The sequence below is a fragment of the Macrobrachium rosenbergii genome, chromosome 56 (assembly GCF_040412425.1).
Source record: "Macrobrachium rosenbergii isolate ZJJX-2024 chromosome 56, ASM4041242v1, whole genome shotgun sequence".
NCBI classification, from domain to species: Eukaryota; Metazoa; Arthropoda; class Malacostraca; order Decapoda; family Palaemonidae; genus Macrobrachium; species Macrobrachium rosenbergii.
Genome location: NC_089796.1, coordinates 11,024,302 through 11,044,835, shown reverse-complemented (window position 1 = coordinate 11,044,835; position 20,534 = coordinate 11,024,302). Strand labels below are relative to the sequence as shown.

General features: G+C 38.0%; 1 long non-coding RNA gene across 3 annotated transcripts in view; it reads left to right on the top strand.

Moving 5' to 3' along the window:
* LOC136836390 (uncharacterized) overlaps positions 1 to 20,534 on the top strand; it is a 467,691-nt gene that overhangs the window by 248,941 nt on the left and 198,216 nt on the right. The window lies entirely within an intron of this gene.

The following is a 20,534-nucleotide window of genomic DNA, read 5'->3' as shown; positions in this document are numbered from 1 at the left end:
AAGATGATTAGGAATCTGTATTTAGCTCAGATTATGTATGATAGTTTTAATTTTGTACCATCAAGAGAGATCGCTGTGCATATGGTGTATATATATATATATATATATATATATATATATATATATATATATATATATACATATATATATATATATATACATATATATATATAAATATATATATATATATATATATATATATATAGATATATATATATGTATGTATATATGTATGTGTGTGTGTGTGTCAAATATAAGGAGCCGATAAAAATGCCAAAATGTAGAAAATAAATGCTATATTTCAGAGACCAAACTGTCTCTCCCCTCAGGCAAAGTACTTTGCCTGAGGAGAGAGACAGTCTGGTCTCCGAAATATAGCATTTATTTTCTACATTTTTGTGCGTTTTTATGGGCTCTTTATATTTCATGGAATTCTGTTTTAACAGAAAATATTTGTCATATATATATATATATATATATATATATATATATATATATATATATATATATATATATATATATATATATATATATATATTTATTTATATTTATATATATTATGACAAACTGCTTTCTTTTATCACACTGCATTTTCAGTGTATATATTTCTCAGCTATCTTCAATGAAAACTTTAAGATAAACGATTAATCTCCACTTTTTGCCGAAAATCAAAACAGGAATTGAAACCAAAACGCAAGTTCGAATCACATTTCGTTGTAATGACTGAAAATAAATGTGAATATAAACGAGAAACGTAAAAAAAAAGAAGGGGGGGGGAATATAGATTAATAGACCTTACTGATAAGAATTGTAACGATCAAAAATATCTACTGCACTTAAATGTCTCCAGTTAAATTTATGGTAAAGAGATATTAGAAATTTAACTCTCATCGCAGTATTTATAATCGCACAATTGTCACGTTCATTTCTGCAAGTAACAAACGGCCATGTAACGTTGATAGAACCTTCGTCATACAGCTAAAATGATGACAACGTAATCATCATGATCATCATTAAATCATATGACAACGACCTCATAATTCGCATGAGCAGACGTCGATTTAGGTAACTTGTGCCCGGCACGATTTAATGAGACATCGCTCTGATTTGCGTAAGAGGATATGTAAGGTCTGCAAAAAATTATGGCATACTTCATCACTCTAAAAGATTGGTGGCCCCCGTTGGGAGATAGTGCTGTCACTGCACCTCACGTGGCGCACTGTAGGCGTTACCTAATGGTCTTGCAGCGTCCCTTCCTTAGGCCCCTTTTACTGTACCTCCGTTCAAATTCTCTTTTCTTCCATCTGACGTTCCACTCTCTCTAACAATTGCTGCAATTTGCAACTGCGAGGTTTTGCTCCTGTTGCACCCTTCAGACCTTCTCACTGTCAATTTCTCTTTCAGCGCTGAATGACCTCATCGGTCCCAGTGCTTGGCCTTTGGCCCAAATTCTGTGTTCTATTCTATTCTAAAAGACTGGTTTTGCGGAATGCGATGTCATAAGACTTGGGGATAGTTTATTCAATGAAGAAATAGAAAGATGAAAAAATTGGCAAGGCTCATTTTATCAATTTATGCTTGCTGGCTGTCTTTCTGCCTATTTTACAACGTGATTCCAGTATATTTTACAGCCTATTTTTTTTGCTGGGTATTTTACAGCTTATTTTATCAAAACCTGTCATCGTCTGTTTTATCCCAGGGTATTTTACACCCTATTTATCACAGGATTTTTTATAGTTTACTCCTTCACTTTCTGTTTTAAAGCCTATTGCGTCACAGGATATTTTCAGAGCATTTTATCACGGGAAATTTTCAGAGTATTTTATCACAGGATATTGTCAGAATATTTTATCACGGGATATTTTCAGAGTATTTTATCACAGGTTATTTCCAGAGTATTGTATCACAGGATATTTTTAGAGTATTGTTTCACAGGGTATCAGAGTGTTTTATCACAGGATATTCTCAGAGTATTTTATCACAACTATTTTAGACTTTTGCATCATAGACTCTTGTTGACAAATATTTTATCAGCTGCTAATTTACGTCTTATTTGAGCGCAAGCCATTTCAGTATTTTTATCTTGCACTATTTTGCAGACTTTTGTCACAGGTTATCTTGCACGCTGTTTTATCACAAATTATTCAACAACACATTTTATTATGGAAAATTTTACAACTCGTTTTCCCATATTTACATTAACAGACAGTTTTATCTCGTATGTTAAAAACTATTTTATCAAAGGATATTTTTCAGTTAATTTTATCATGGGATATTTTGCAGCCTATTTTGTTACAGGTATTGTTTTACAGCCTATTTTATCACAATTTATTACCGACTTTACCACCATATATGAAAAGCCTATTTTATTACTGGCGTTTTTCGGGCTTAGTTTATCATTGACCATTTTACATGGACCTGCAATCGTCCTTGTCGGTTTCATTAGACGGAGAGAGTACAACGCATTTCTGTCGGAAGATCATTTAGCAGGATTTACGATCTCCCAAGGGACGGGCGTTGTGCGAAGGCTTTGTACAAAATCTGTCTGTTTCGCTTCACTTCGGAAAAATACCGAAGATTCAGTCCCTGTAGTGGCGGTAACGCCGTCAGTGCGCCTCATGCAGTGCACTGTAGGTATGGTTGTTTGCAGCGTCCCTTCGGCCCCTATAGCTGCAAACCCCTTTCATTCTTTTTGCTATACCTCCGTTCATATTTTCTTCCATCTTCCTTTCCACCCTTTCCTAACAACATTGTTTCATAGAGCAACTGGGAGGTTTTCCTCCTGTTACACTTTCTAAGCCTCCTTTACTCTCAATTTTCCTTTCAGCTCAGAATGTTAAGTATACCTTAGTTTTACCAGACCACTGAGCTCAGAATGACCTCGTAGGTACCAGCGCTTGGACTTTGGCATTAATTTTGTATTCCATTCCATACCGAATATAAAATTAACGCCAAAGGCCAAGCACTGGTACCTACGAGGTCATTCTGAGCTGGAAGGAAAATTGAGAGTAAAGGAGGTTTAGAAAGTGTAACGAGAGGAAAACCTCGCAGCCGCACTGTGAAACAACATTGTTAGGAGAGGGTGGAAAGTAAGATGGAAGAAAGAAAATACCGAAGGTTCAGTATTTCGGAAAAGTCTCACGCAGTCGGTACGTTACATATGATAAGCCAGAGCAGCGTACGGGTAACTTTTATTGAAGAATCGTGTAGGCCAGGACCTCATTACCTGTAAATTTAAGAAGCAGGGGTAATGACGTATTTACGAAATATTACTGAACGAACGTTGCGGTAGGATTTGTTAGGAGAAGACTTGCAAATAACTGTTAGTAACTTTTAATTTTAATTAGTCATCGGTTGGGTAAACTCGATGATACCAGAAGGAAGCCAGGCCTATAGGAAAATGGCAGACGTCGACCGCAAAACTGGTTGTTGTTAAAGGAGCTTTAATTTTAAAGAAAAAAAATATATACATGTATGTATGTATGTATGTATGTATGTATGTATGTATGTATGCATGTATGTATGTATGTATGTATGTATGTATGTATGTATGTATGTATGTATGTATGTATGTATGTATGTATGTATGTATGTATGTATATATATATATATATATATATATATATATATATATATATATATATATATATATATATATATATATATATATATATATATATATATATATATATATATACAGTATATATCGCTCCATCATTACAAGACTGTCGTAACTCCAAAATCTTGATTTTTCAGGAGAAGCGTTTTAAAGTTTCAAAGTCTATCTTTAACAATTTTACCCAAAGCAACAAAACTTACTATCATAATTAGATAAATAGGGTTCCACTTGAGTGTGCTTTGGGTAAAATTGTTAAAGTTATAGGACTTTGAAACTTTAAAACGCTTCTCCTGAAAAATCAAGATTTTGGAGTTACGACAGTCTTGTAATGATGGAGCGATATACTGTATATATATGTATATACATATGTATATATAATGTATATATATGTATATATACTGTATATATATGTATATGTATGTTTGCAAACATATATGTATATGTTTGTAAATAAGTTTGAGTATATCTTAGTTTAACCGGACCACTGAGCTGATTAACAGCTCTCCTAGGGCTGGCCCGAAGGATTAGATTTATTTTACGTGGCTAAGAACCAACTGGTTACCTAGCAATGGGACCTACAGCTTATTGTGGAATCCGAACCACATAATGACGCGAAATGAATTTCTGTCACCAGAAATAAATTCCTCTAATTCTTCGTTGGCCGGTCGGAGAGTCGAACGCTGGGCCAACAGTGTTCCAGCCGGGAGCTCTACTCACCCCTCCAGTGAAGAACGTATATGTGTGTGTGTAGGTGTGTTTGTATATATATATATATATATATATATATATATATATATATATATATATATATACTGTATATATATATTATATACACATATATATTTATATTATATATTTTTATAAATATATATATGCAAACTTTTCATGAGGGGTTGTATATATATGCATTTTCCTTAGCTTTACTTTTTTTTATTTATTGAAAATGGCATATTTTTCATCGGTATTGAATTAGAATTATAAAAAATGACGATTATGATGATGATGTGAGAGAGAGAGAGAGAGAGAGAGAGAGAGAGAGAGAGAGAGAGAGATGCCTAGTCATGTCAAAAAAAAAAAAAAAAAAAAAAAAAAACCAACCCAGCTCAATATAATATGACTTTGGCCCATGACGTCACAGCTGTCTGTCCCCCGAGCCCCGATCTGAAAAGAATGTTTTGAAAGCATTTGGCGAGAGTATGTAAATATGTTTGTCTAGTTCGCTAAGGGTCTTTTGTCATGGAGCGGCCCTTTGATATGCTATTAGTCTTGGGGGCGAGCCTCCTGACGGCTGTGCAGATCAGTGCATGACGAATGGCACTGCCAGTGCCAAAGGCCCTCCGGGGGACGTGGAGGAAAAGGAGGGGGAGGAGGAGGTGGCACTCCGCGATTGGACTGAGAGTCGTTACATTGTCCGGGTTATGGCTTTAGAAACACTGCACATGGAAGAGAGAGAGAGAGAGAGAGAGAAATTATTACCCATCACTCTTTTAGAACTTCACTCTTTTAGAACTTCTTTTATAGGAAAAATATTTTGTTCTTTCGTTATATTTTATTTATAGAGAGAGGAGGAGGATGACTAAGCATTGCATTGTACGGTTTAGGGCCTTAGAAACATTACACTTAGAGAGGGAGAGAGAATACTCTGCTTCTTGAATTTTTATACATGCGCCTTGTATTACTGTATAAGGAGGTTATTTTCACCCCTATCAGTCTTTGTGTGTGTATGTGTGCCTTAGCAGAATACCTGAAGAATGACCGGATTTTAACGAGCATGTTTTTGAAATATTCATGGATGACATCTTCCAGGTAATATAAGCACGAAAAACATTTAATATGTGCAAGGCTGAATTTCAAGTTAATGGCCCCAGTGGGTTTGTTCCATGTGAATAGGTTTCATCTACTGAGTAATCCCCGTAGAGGGCTAATTCCGTCAGTGCACCTCACGGGGTGTACTGTAGGCTTTACTAAAGGTTCTTTGAAGCGTCCCTTCGGCCCCTAGCTCTAACCCCTTTCGTTTCTTATACTGTACCTCTGTTCATATTATCTTTCTTCCATCTTGCTATCCACCCTCTGCTAACAATTATTTCATAATGCAGCTGCGAGGTTTACCTCCTGTTACACCTTTCAAACGTACCTACTCTTAATTTTTTTTCCAGCGCTGAATGACGTCATAGGTCCCAGTGCTTGGCCTTTGGCCTAAACTCTATATTCCAACCCAATCCAGTCTACTGAATAATAATATAACAATGATAATAATTGACGCTTTAGATCTCAGCCTGGATATTTCAGATCACTCACGGAACCTTTCAGATATCGACATTATTCAGTTGGTTCGTGTCCTGTGTCTTTTAGAGCTGTACCTGCACTAGAAGGCGTCTCTGGAGAAAGACAGTCTTACATGTTTTCCACCAGCCAGTGTACTCAGGTGCAGTTTGAGTTAAGGAGACAGGTGGAAGCCACGGCAGGGTGCCAGGTCGGGTTAGCAAGGGGCATGAGGCACCAATTCAAAGCCACAGCTGGTCACTTCAGCACTGCCATCTGAGCAGTTTCATATATTTTTTTTAACTGTTATAGTCCTGATTCTCAACACTCTTCATTAATAGTTTAGCCTTCTTCCAAGTAGTCTATTATGATGGATCATCAGGCTCCCAGAACAAAGCGACTGTTATCATCTAGAGATTTTTTTTCTGTACTTCCATTGTATCAACTAGATTATTATTATTATATTATTACGAGCTTGATGGCGTGCACTATACGCTGCGCTGGAACCCGGCGCTGCCCGTGATGTCTCCCCTACCCTCCCGATCCCCTACCTACCGCGCCCCCAGCCGGGGCGGACAAACAGGTTTACAGGAGGAGGGTGGATGTGTCATGTCTCCCCTACCCTCCCGATCCCCTACCTACACAAACAGGTTTACAGGAGGAGGGTGGATGTGTCATGTCTCCCCTACCCTCCCGATCCCCTACCTACCCCGCCCCCAGCCGGGGCAGACAAACAGGTTTGCAGGAGGAGGGTGGATGTGTCGTGTCCCCCCTACCTACCCCGCCCCCAGCCAGGGCGGACAAACAATAAAGATCCACTCAAATTTTATTATTAGTATTATTATTATTATTGTTATTCAACATGTTAACATATTTACATGATATAGGCTAAACCTTTTAGCAGATCTTCCACAGACATGAAAAATCGTTTGCAAAAGTAGACAAACAGACCGAAGAGAAAAAAATTAATACATAAATAATAGCCTGACTCAGTTAATCAATAATATTCGACTCACAAGATTCGTTGATTCGCATTACATCTGTGAAATCAGTTACAATAACAAGAATGCCGGTCGTTGTCAGTCGAACAAGTTTCTTGTTTAAGTTAATCTAAGAAATGATAATTGAAAACAAAAAATTAACATCAGAAAAGAGAACTGAAAACAAAAAATTTAACTTATTTCTATGTGAAAATACCAACACAAGTTAATACCTGAAAAAAAATCAATACAAGACGAGATTAGAAGAGTTAACAAGTACTATTTTATATACGGTGTGAGCAGATAGATATAAACTGATATCAAATAAGATAAACGAATGCGAATTGAAGGTAAGAAAAATGAATAAAAACACAGGGCGACATTTGAAAATATTGATGCAAGCTGGTATTCGCCAATGTAAATGAGAGAGCCCAAGAGAATGGGGCATAAGCATCGGAGCGGATTACATAAACAAATTAAATGTCAAAACGAAAAGTCGTTATGCTCGGACGTCCCAGAAAAGGGGGGGCATCCGACATCCGCCGAAGCTCTTTTGTTTCGGCGAATAATGAAGAGATCCAACCAGCGGTAAAACTCTGATCTCCAGTTGCAATAAACAGGAGGACCCGGTCTCGTCTCTGTAAAACTGGAATGGGGAGGGAGGGGACCGATAAAAGACCTGATGGTTTCTTTGTCCTGCTAAGCAAGAGAGGGAGAGAGAAAAAAATACATGAACGGGGATGAGGCGTTTTTGGCTCTTATCATGGAGCTCACAAATTTACATTATTTACAAATTCCTACCCGTAGGGGGGTTAGAGCCGCCAGTGAACCTCACGTGGTGCACTGTACGCATTACTTAAGGGTCTTTGCAGCGTTCCTTCTTCCCCTGGCTGCAACCTTTTCCATTCCATTTACTGTACCTCCGTTCATATTCTCTGACTTTCCACCCTCTCTAACAATTGTTTCATAATGCAACTGGGAGGATTTCCTCCTGTTACACCTATCATACCATCGTACTGTCATTGTCCCTTTCAGCGCTAAATAACCTAATAGGTCCCAGCGCTTAGCATTTGGCCTAAATTCTGCATTCTGTTCTATTGACAAATTCCTGGATGACTTGGTCATATGCATAAAGTCTGGACAAGCTAATCATCTATGTCTGGAGGCTTTACTCCTGTTACACCTTTGAAACCTTATCACTGTCAATGTCCCTTTCAGCACTGAATGACCTCAGAGGTCCCAGCGCTTGGCCTCTGTCTTTATGAATAAGACCCTTTCATTCTGACACCACTATGACGCCTTGGTAGCATTGTAGTAACTGGACTTGATATATGAGGCACTTTTATTCTCACACGTCTGTCAAACCATGAGTAGCAATATCATTAATGATTATATTTATTTTTGTAATGTGTGAGGAACTTACAATTCCATTAATATCACATGGTGTTTGTAAGCCAAATATTTGAAAAAGCATTATTTACAAATTCCTGGATAACTGAGTCGTTTGTATAAAGCCTGGTGCTATTAGCACAGTTGGGGTAAGACCCTTTCATTCTAACACTACCTCCACACAGAAATTGTTGACTTTTAGTATTTTCCACTTGAAAAAAAGGACAGCCATTAGTGTTTTACTTAGCTCTTGCAAACCACTCCTTTTTTAGCGTAATATTTATATTACGTTTGAAAGGAGTGATTTGCAAGTACCAAATGAAATAAATACTAATGGTTTTCTGTTTTTTTTCACCTAAAGATACTAAAAAATAAAATCAATAATTCAAATATGGAAGAAGTGTAAGGGAGAAATAGCCGTAGGAATGTCCTAAGACTAACCAGGTATTATGCAAATTGCACAATTATCCAGGAATTTGTATACAATGCTTTTTCAAATATTTGACCTACAAACGCCACGTGAAATTAGTGGAATTGTAAGTTCCTCAATAAAAACAACAAATAAAGATATATATTAATGGAATTGCTACTCATGGTTTGACAGGATTGTCAGAATAAAAGTGCCGCATACATCAAGTACAGTTATGACAGCGCTATCACGGAGCCGTAAAGGAGTCAGAATGAGTCATATTGATCAGATACGATGAAGACATTCCAAACAGAGATGATTAGCATATGCCATTGAAGTGGGATCATTGACGCGCTGCTGATGAGCACGTTGCGTAGGATTGAATCTTATATAGAGTCTCCATAATCTGTTTCACATCGGTATAATCTTTGTCATGAGAGAATGAAAATGACAACAACTGCTGTCTTGTTTATCTTGGAGGTAACTCCTCAAGGCTCCCCGTAGAAGGGCAGTGCCGTCAGTGCACCTCACACGATGCGCTGTAGGCATTACTTAAGGTTCTCTGCAGCGTTCCTTTGTCCCCTAGCTGCGACCCGTTCCATTCCTTTTACTGGACCTTCCTTTCATTTTCTCTTTCTTCCATCTCACTTTCCACCCTCTCCTAACAATTGTTTCATTGTGCAACTGCGCAGTTTTCCTCCTGTTGCACCTTGAAAACATTTTACTCAATTTCTCTTTCAGCGCTGAATGACCTCGTAGGTTCCCAGCGCTTGGCCTTTGTCCTCAATTTTATATTCCTTTTATACTCCTTTCAAGGAAGCGGCCTTTTTCAAAAACGTTGAAATTATATAATGTAGATGGTCTATGAAAATTTCCATACAAAGCAAAATGATAAAATACGATTAGGAACCTCATTGTTATTTTAGCATGTTATCTCTCTTCTTCGGAATTAACGTTGCATAATTTCGACAATGACGCTGGCGGTATTTCTGAGTTCAGACGCATTGGGACAGGGATCGAGAGTACATATCACTGCAGCGCCTCCTATACTTAAAAGAAAAAAGATAAATTTGATAAATTTGAAACGTAGATTAAAAGTTTTATAAATGGCTAAGTTATATTGATAAAAAAAAAAAAAATCAAATTGTACGATTACGAACGCCAGTCATACTATGAACGGCATAGGTCGAACATATCGTTGTTTAAGAAAATACCAGTCTTGAGCAAATTGCCTTGATATTCCATGTAGAGAGAGTAAAAGAGATAGTGCTATAGTAGCGAGTACAAACTGGCGTCACAACAACAGTGGTCAGCACCGAAATGAAAGAGCGTGACAGAGAGAGAGAGAGAGAAAGAGAGAGAGAGAGAGAGAGGTCAGTTTGAACAGAATAAACTGGCGTCCAAACTAAAGTGGTCAACTACAAAAAGGCGAGAGAGCGAAAGTAATATTAATAGTTTTTATTAGTAGTAGTGGTGACTGTAGAAGTGTCACAAAGTGGCGTCACAACAACGGCGGCCAACGATCCATGGGGAGAGAGAGAGAGAGAGAGAGAGAGAGAGAGAGAGAGAGAGGAAGAGAGGGTTAGAGGCACGTGCCGAAAACTCATTTGTCAGTGGTTTCGAAGGGGAAGAAGAGGTGGTGTTTCGGGGCGGAGAGGAAAGATACTACACAGGAGGGGGAGGGGGAGAGGGGAGAGGGAAGAGGGGCAAAGCGAGGGTGCGGAGACCTTCCTTTTTCCATTACATCATTTTTCTTGTATTTGGTATTCCATTGGGTTTCGGTGTATCACTTTCCCTGTGTCCACCTTCTTTCCCTGACAATTCGCGTCCGTCTTTCATTCTTCCTCTGCTACCTCCTCTTTACGTGCCTTTTGGCTGGCTCTCTCTCTCTCTCTCTCTCTCTCTCTCTCTCTCTCTCTCTCTCTCTCTCTCTCTCTCTCCGCTTGCATTTATTTGCGTGTTTGCATTGTCCTTTTCGTCTTTCCTTCTGGCTTTCCATCTATTTTCATTTTCTTTTTCGTTTGTGTGGGTGTGCACGTGTGTGTGTGTGTGTGTATGCCTGTGTGTGAGGTTTGTGGGGCGGGGGGAGGGGCTGTTGTCAGCCCGAGCGGTGTTGCTTTTTATGCATTGGATATGGTATATGTGGAATAACTACATCACGACTGGGACAGCCATGCCTTGGGTTTGTTCAACATTGCTTTGATTTTCAGAAGTTCCCTTTCAGAATATTCCTTCTCGTTAGTTCTAACAATTGCCGTTTTGTTTATGATTTTTCTGTATGGTTTTAATTTTTGGAAGCCAAATTCCCGAAGAGCTGGAGGATCTCGACCCGCTTGGATGAGAGCCATTAGATGGTAAATTGGAGATTAGTGGAGATTGATGAAAGCACAAGCGCAGGAAGACATGAGTGGCGGAGTTTCACAGAAGTCTTTAGTGTCGCACGGTAAAGGCCATGATGATTTGAGATGGTTGCCGTTATGCTATATGTGCGTGTATTTGTTTATACCTATGTACTCGTATATGCATGGTTTTCGTATTTACATTTCTATAATTAAAATTAAAATTAAAACGGAATCCATTCCTTAAGCAATGGAAATTTCTTCCAGGCTTTGACATTTTCCTCCTGCCTCCGTTTTCCCAGATTCTCGTAACCCTCCGGGAATAAAAGGCGGGTGTGCCTCGCACTTCGGAGTTAAGCCTCATCCTTTTTCCTTCCTTTATCTTGTCTTCTCTGGGTCTGGGCAACAGAAGGCGCTTGGCTTCCCCGTCCCAGTAGCCTCGGCGATGCCCTCACCCACCGCCTCCAAACGTTCACACCGGAGACGCGTTCGTACGTGTCCCCGATTTTTCCAGACGGTATTTGGACGGCCACGCTTGACGTGGCGCCACGTGGCCTCTCTCTCTCTCTCTCTCTCTCTCTCTCTCTCTCTCTCTCTCTCGCACGTGGCACGGGTTGTAATTTAGAGGCGATAAGGGGGCTAAAAACCGACAAACACTGATCAAACATCCATCAAACATGGCCCTCTCCAGCGGCGGGGCTAAACACACAGCCCGGAGTCCTCCCCTGGGTGATGGAGGGACAAGATGGGGATTTCTCGCAGATCCTCGTCGAGGGTGTGTTTGGGTGGTAGGGGAAGAGTGGGGAAAATAAAAGGAGGGGAGGGTAGAGTAATAGGGAAGATAAGGAAGGAGAAAGAGATAAGGGTAAACTGGTGGGAAAGAAAATGAAAAGGAAGGCAGAGGAGTAAAGTATGAAGAGAGTTTAGGATTTTGTGATAGAAAATGGTAGGTAAAAGAGAAACAATAAATCTGATAAAGATAAGAGGAGGGGAAAATGGAAGAGATATGGATAAGATTATAGTTTTTTTTTTACTGAACTGGAGGCAAAGAAAGGGAACCTAATATAACGTATGAACAGTATTGTTGAACGTTTATAAACCTCTGTATACTCTATAATAATCTTCATATTTTTTAGCTGTTTGTGGTTTTGAGGATGAAGAAAGATGCGCATATATATATATATATATATATATATATATATATATATATTATATATATATATATATATATATATATATATATATATATATATATGTATTATTCATATAAAATGTATATATATACTTAAATATATTTATGTTTAAACTTCTATCATGGGAGTAACATGATATATTATAATACGAATAGAGTATATGGCTTGCAATGTCGTGTATGGAAAGGTTTGCACTTCACGTTGTTTTCAATTCCTCGTGGCCGTGTTCTCCATGTATATATATATATATTATAATATATATATATATATATATATATATATATATATATATATATATATATATATATATATATGCGAGAACCTTGTTGCTTTATTTAATTAAATAGGTGCATTCAATCAGACTTTATACTTCCATATATGTACGTAAACACACGCGCACGCACACGCGCACGCACACACACTCCTCAAAGAGAGAGAGAGAGAGAGAGAGAGAGAGAGAGAGAGAGAGAGTATAAGATGAAAATTAAATGGTTTACGGAGTCTCTTCGAGGAACTGTGTGAAAGGCCGCCGACATCAAAGGGGGACTGAGATCTTAAGTCGCTCAATCGGTCTTGAGAGACGGGTGCTCTGGCCGGTCCTCGAAGGCTCTTAGTGCGACTTAGATATTCTTGACCTATGACCTCACCCTCCGGAAAAGCGTAGGTCAATATTTGGTCCGAGGTAAGGTCACTGCTGTGGTGGGGGTTGGGGAAAGAAGAAAGGTCTCGGAATCTTCACACGAATACGAGTGGTTCCCCTCTCTCTCTCAAAAAAAAAAAAAAAAAAATTCACCCATGTACACCCAGACTGCGCACACACGCACGCGCACATGGGCGCGCACGGGTAAGCACACGCATGTACGCCCAGTCTACTGGAGTAGAAGACATGCATCAGTAACCACACACACACATTTAATTATGATATTAATGTGGAGATTCTTAAAACGTCCCTCCCAGCTTCATCTCCAATGACACCCAGAGAACGAGGAGAGAGAGAGAGAGAGAGAGAGAGAGAGAGAGAGAGAGAGAGAGAGAGAGAGAGAGAGAGAGAGAGAGTAACAGCCTTTGTAAGACGATCCTCACCGCCATTACTTACGACTAATGATACGAGCTGCGCTAAAATCCCTCGAGTCTGGGAGCTTGGTTTAGAAAAAGCGGTCTCCTAAAGTCGTTTATCTTTTACCATTCGAGTGATGCCATAACCTTTATGACTCTTGGGTAGAGTGGTGGTTGCGGGGTGGGGGACGTGAGACGTGACGTCCCTCCTCTCGTACTTGAGGTCTATTTCACGCGTTGATTCCTCGCGTTAAGATGTAAATGGTAAAATGGTAACACATGTGGCAAAATATTGTCGCTGGCAATAAATCTCGCGCTAAAACGTAAACGGTAAGTTGGGAACTCAACAGTCAAGTATCTCTTTCCCGGCGGCTAATGTTATATTGTGAAGGTTGAAGTTTGTCTTCTAATGTTAACTTTTTAAATATCTACTTTTAGTCCGTAGTAGCGCTCTCTGTCAAGTGAGGCTTTTTAAATATCGTGGCTTATTCCCAATAGCTTTTGTTTCTCTATGAGTTGTTTTTTCAAGACTGGCGCTTACTACCAAGTAGCGCGTTTCTTGTGAGCTGTCATTTTCTTTTTGTAATATGAACGCATATTTCGCATTAGTACTTATTTGTCTCATAACTTGTATTTTAATGAACTACGCGTTTACTTCACTGTATTTTAATATGAGCCAGGTGTTTACTTCACTGTATTTTAATATGATCTAGGTGTTAACTTCACTGTATTTTAATATGAGCCAGGTGTTTACTTCACTCTATTTTAATATGAGCCAGGTGTTTACTTCACTCTGTTTTAAAATAAGCTAGGTGTTTACTTCACTGTATTTTAATATGAGCCAGGTGTTTACTTCACTGTATTTTAATATGAGCCAGGTGTTTACTTCACTGTATTTTAATATGAGCTAGGTGTTTACTTCACTGTATTTTAATATGAGCTAGGTGTTTACTTCACTGTATTTTAATATGAGCCAGGTGTTTACTTCACTGTATTTTAATATGAGCCAGGTGTTTACTTCACTCTATTTTAAAATGAGCTAGGTGTTTACTTCACTGTATTTTAAAATGAGCTAGGTGTTTACTTCACTGTATTTTTAATATGAGCTTAGTGTTTACTTCACTGTATTTTAATATGAGCAGGTGTTTATCACTCTATTTTAAAAATGAGCTAGGTGTTTACTTCATTGTGTATTTTAATATGAGCTAGGTGTTTACTTACTGTATTTTAATATGAGCTTGGTGTTTACTTCACTGTATTTTAACATGAGCTAGGTGTTTACTTCTGTATTTTAATATGAGCTAGGTGTTTACTTCACTGTATTTTTAATATGAGCCAGTGTTTTACTTCACTGTATTTTAATATGAGCCAGGTGTTACTTCACTCTATTTTTAAAATGAGCTAGGGTGTTTACTTCATCTGTATTTTAATATGAGCCAGGTGTTTACTTGCCTCTATTTTTAAAATGAGCTAGGTGTTTACTTCACTGTATTTTAATATGAGCCAGGTGTTTACTTCACTCTATTTTAAAATGAGCTAGGTGTTTACTTCACTGTATTTTAATATGAGCCAGGTGTTTACTTCACTGTATTTTAATATGAGCTAGGTGTTTACTTCACTCTATTGTAAATGAGCCAGGTGTTTTACTTCCTGTATTTTAATATGAGCCAGGTGTTTACTTCCTGTATTTCAATATGAGCTAGGTGTTTACTTCACTGTATTTTAATATGAGCTAGGTGTTTACTTCACTGTATTTTAATATGAGCCAGTGTTTATCTACTGTATTTTAATATGAATCCAAGTGTTTACTTCACTGTATTTAATATGAGCTAGGTGTTTACTTCCCCACTCTATTTTAAAATGAGCCAGGTGTTTACTTCACTGTATTTTAATATGAGCCAGGTGTTTCATTTCACTGTATTTAATATGAGCCAGGTGTTTACTTCACTCCTGTTTTAAATGAGCTAGGTGTTGCCATTTGTGTATTTTAATATGAGCTAGGTGTTTACTTCACTCTATTTTAAAATGAGCCAGGTGTTTACTTCAATGTATTTTAATATGAGCTAGGTGTTTACTTCACTGTATTTTAATATGAGCCAGGTGTTTACTTCACTGTATTTTAATATGAGCCAGGTGTTTACTTCACTGTATTTTAATATGAGCCAGGTGTTTACTTCACTCTATTTTAAAATAAGCCAGGTGTTTACTTCGCTGTATTTTAATATGAGCCAGGTGTTTACTTCACTGTATTTTAATATGAGCCAGGTGTTTACTTCACTCTATTTTAAAATGAGCCAGGTGTTTACTTCACTGTATTTTAATATGAGCCAGGTGTTTACTTCACTCTATTTTAAAATGAGCTAGGTGTTTACCTTACAGTAGCTTTTCCTCTCATAAGCATTTTCCTTAAACATAAATATTTACTCGCCAGTGACTCCTCTTTTAACTCGTACTTTAATAAAAGCATGTACTCATACAAAATGCTTTTCTCATGAGTTGTCTCTTTTAAATTTTTACACATATTCCCCTATTGCGCCTCTCTTATAAATTCATATCCGCTTCTTCTCTCAGCAAAATCCCCTTTCAATGTCGACAGTTACTCCTCAGTAGTAGTTCTTCCTAGTAACATTTCCCCCATTACTTTTTTTTTTTTTTTACAAGTTAGGTCATACTATCCAATGACGCTTCTGGCGTAAGTTTTATTTTAAGGAGACTCACTGGTCAGTTTTTTTAAGTTTTCTGTAAAAGAAAACTTGTGCCGACTTTGTCTGTCCATCCGCACTGTTTTCTGTTCGCCCTCAGGTCGTAAAAACTACTGAGGCTAGAGGGCTGCAAATTGGTATATTGATCATCCACCTTCCAGTCATCAAACATACCAAATTGCAGCCCTCTGGCCTCAGTAGTTTTTTTTTTAAGATTAAAGTTAGCCATAATCGTGCTTCTGGCAACGATATAGGATAGGCCACCACCGGGCCGTAGTTAAAGTTTCATGGGACGCGGCTCATACAGCATTATACTGAGACCACCGAAAGATAGATTTATTTACGGTGGTCTTGATTATACGCTGTACAGAAAACTCGATTGTGCTGAAGAAACTTCGGCGCATTTTTTACTTGTGTTTTCTTTAAATGTGTTATGTAACACACGGTAGGCTTTTACACCCTATTAGAGTTTTCTTAGAAATCGACATTTACTCATTGTAGTTCTTTTTTCATAAATTACTACAGTGCTACTATTTTTTCAGTCTAATTGTCATTTATCAACGAACGTGGGAAGACCAAATGCTTTAGTGCAATAAAGAGGTTGTGTTTGGTCTCGTGTGTATTCAGTGCAAGGTTTTTTTTTTTTTAAGGAACTGGAAAGTGTTCAGTTTTTATTAATTTTCCTCCTAATTCCAACTATTTATAATCTGCTTCTGTTCTCTTTTTTTAGTTTTCTGAAAAGAAAACTATTGTGCCGGCTTTGTCTGTCCGTCCACACTTTTTTTTGTCCGCACTTTTTCTGTCCGGCCTCAGATCTTAAAAACTATTGAGGCTAGAGGGCTGCAAATTGGTATGCTGATCATCCACCCTTCAATCATCAAACATACCAAATGGCATCCCTCTAACCTCATTAGTTTTTATTTTATTCAAGGTTAAAGGTAGCCATAATCGTGCCTCTGGCAATGCAACAACACAGGCCACCACGGCCAGATGAGAGTTTCATGGGCCGCGGCTCATACAGCATTATACGAGACCACCTAAAGATAGATCTGTTTTCGGTGGCCTTGATTATACGCTGTACAGAAAACTCGATTGCGCTGAAGAAACTTCGGCGCATTTTTTACTTGTTTTTGTGATTTTCCCACTGCTTCTCCTCTGCCCCTGGTCATTTACAATGATTTTATTTTTACCATTTGCTTATGCTTCTTCGTTTCATTTTACGAGTTATGGTATATACTCTTCATATTCTCACTTTTACATATTATGAGCTTTCCCCAGTAAATCTCATTTTTCTTCTCTGTGCCTTCTTTTGCGCAGATTATATCTTTCTCTTTTGTATTTTTTAGACTTGAGCGAATACTTCATTCTTTCCTCCAGATTATATCCTGTTACCTTAGTTTCCTAAAATATAGTTCTATAACATTATTTTTTATTTTCAGAATCTTAGCATCTACTTGTAGATTACCTCACAGGTCCTATTTCATGTTTGGTCGTTTAATCAATGAAACTTTGGCGTGGGAAAACGGAAAATTCTTCATATAACGAGGGACACATTATTCATCGCTGGTATGATTTCAGCAAGTGGTATACCACTGGGAATTTTGATGTTGTGGTTGTGAGCTAGAAAAATTCATTGTCTTTGGGTTCGTTTCATGATAATGCATCAGTGATCATAATAATGATCTTAAAATGATCATTATAACAACAAAGCCAGGCGTATGCTCTGCCTTTTTTCACTGTTACGGTCGTTTATTTATTTTTTCACTTGTGACGATGAGGGCTTTGTGAGCGTATGCTAAGTCATATTGCTTTCAAGATATATTTATTTTTCTTGTAGAAGAAATGTTTTCTCCTCCTGCCTTGGTTAGTTAAGGGCATTGCGTTACCCGTCCTTCAACCTTAGCATTAACAAACTAAGTTACGACAAAAACATCCACCTTGAAGGAAATACAGGGCGCTTGCGTCAAAATTCTAGGCCTAAATTCCAAGTCAGAAAATTCATTTGTTAAAAATCGTTGGGCGACTTACCAGCCAAGATACGTTATGCAACATTTAGTGGAAATCCGTTATCCATGTCTATTATATTTCAGTGGATTTTGTAATTTTTCAGTTGTTCAACCTCTTAGATTCACTTCTAGCTTCCATTTCGATGTAACTATTTGATGTGCAGTCACCACTCTTTATATAATTTCCCCCCCCCCTGGGCATTAGATACAGTGTAAAGAAATTGCAGTGAGCACCAGCCTGGTCAGTTCTTGGTAAGGTGACCACCGGCGAATACAAGACGGCGTTGACAAACCAGGTTCCTGATGTTTATTAACCCAGAAGCTAAAGATTAAATTCCCCCTTGGTATTGGTGCATAGTGCACCTCACGTGGTGCACTGTAGGCATTACTTAAGATTCCTTTGCAGCCTCCCTTAGGCCCCTAGCTGCAACCCCTTTCATTCCTTTTACAGTACCTCAGTTCATATTCTCTTTCTTCCATCTTATTTTCCACCCTTTCCTAATAATTGTTTCATGGTGTAGGTGCGAGGTTTTCCTCCTGTTACAAAATTGAAACCTTTACTCTCAATTTCCCTTTCACCTGAATGACCTCTTAGTTCCCAGTGGTTGGCCTTTGGCCTAAATTTTGTAATCCATTCCATTCCTAAGGTTAAAGTGAAGGTAGTAACGGGTCACAATGAGATCCGAGAAGACAACGGAGTGGTTGAGCGAGTAGTTGAACGTATAATCCTTTCACATAAAAAAGACGGTTATATAAGAGATGGTCGAGCTGGAAGTCCAGACCCTAGTAACCATATGTACCGTCCTGAAGCTGAAACCAAGGTACCCTTATTCTACTTAACTATAAGGTACCCTAATTCTACTTAACCATAAGGTACCCTCATTCTGCTTAACCATAAGGTACCCTCATTCTAACTATAAAGTACCCTCATTCTACTTGACCGTAAGGTACACTCATTCTACTTAACCATAAGGTACCCCCATTCCACTTAACTATAAGGTACCCTCATTCTACTTAACTATAAAGTACACTCATTCTACTTAACTATAAGGTACCATCATTCTGCTTAACTATAAAGTACCCTCATTCTACTTAACCATAAGGTACCCTCATTTTACTTAACTGTAAGGTACCCTCATTCTACTTAACCATAAGGTACCCTCATTCCAACTATAAGGTACCCTCATTCTAATTAACCATATGGTAACTTCATTCTACTTAACTCTAAGGTACCCTCATTCTACTTAACCATAAGGTACCCTCACTGTACTTAATCATAAGGCAGCCTCATTCTACTTAACCATAAGGTACCCTCATCCTACTAAACTATAAGGTACCCCTCATTCTACCTAACCATAAGGTACTCTCATTCTGTTTAACCGTGAGGTACCTTCGTTCTATTGAACTATATGGTACCCTTATTCTACTTTACTGTAAGGTACTCTTATTCCACTCAACCATAAGGTACCCTCATTCCACTAAGCTATAAGGTACCCTCATTCTCCTTAACTATAAAGTACAACCATTCTTCTTAACTATAAAGTACCCTCATTTTGCTTAATTATAAGGTGCTCATTCTGTTTAAAAATAAGGTACCTTCATTCTCCTTAACTCCAAGGTACCCTCATTCTGCTTAACTATAAGGTACTCATTCTGTTTAACTATAAGGTACCCTAATTCTACTTAACTATAAGGTACCTTCATTCCACTAAGCTATAAGGTACCCTCATTCTCAACTATAAAGTACAACCAATCTGCTTAACTATAAAGTACCTTCATCCTGCTTAATTATAAGGTACTTATTCTGTTTAAAAATAAGGTACCTTCATTCTCCTTAACTCTAAGGTACCCTCATTCTGCTTAACTATAAGGTACTCATTCTGTTTAACTATAAGGTACACTTATTCTACTTATCTATAAGGTACCTTCATTCCACTAACCAGTAAGGTACCCTCATTCTCCTTAACAGTAAAGTACACTCATTCTGCTTAACTATAAGGTACCCTCATTCTGCTTAACTATAAGGTACCCTCATTCTGCTTAATTATAAGGTACTCATTCTGTTTAACTATAAGGTACCCTCAATGTACCTTCCTTCCACTAAGCTATAAGGCACCCTCACTCTCCTTAACTATAAAGTACCCTCATTGCACTTAACTATAAGATACCCTCATTCTCCTTCACTCTAAGTTATCTTCATTCTACTTTACTGTAAAGTAGCCTCAATATACTTAACCATAAGGTACCTTTATTCTGCTTACTATAAGGCACGCTCATTCTGTTTAACTATAAGGCGCCCTCATTCTCTTTAACCATAAGGTATCCTCATTGTGCATAACTATAAGTTACCCTCATTCTACTTAATTATAAGGTAGCCCCATTCTACATAACTATAAGGTACACTCATTCTGTTTAACTATAAGGTGCCCTCATTCTTTCTAACCATAAGGTACCTTCATTCTAGTTAACTGTAAGGTGCCCTCATTCTCTTTAACCATAAGGTACCTTCATTCTAGTTAACTGTAAGGTGCCCTCATTCTCTTTAACCATAAGGTACCTTCATTCTAGTTAACTATAAG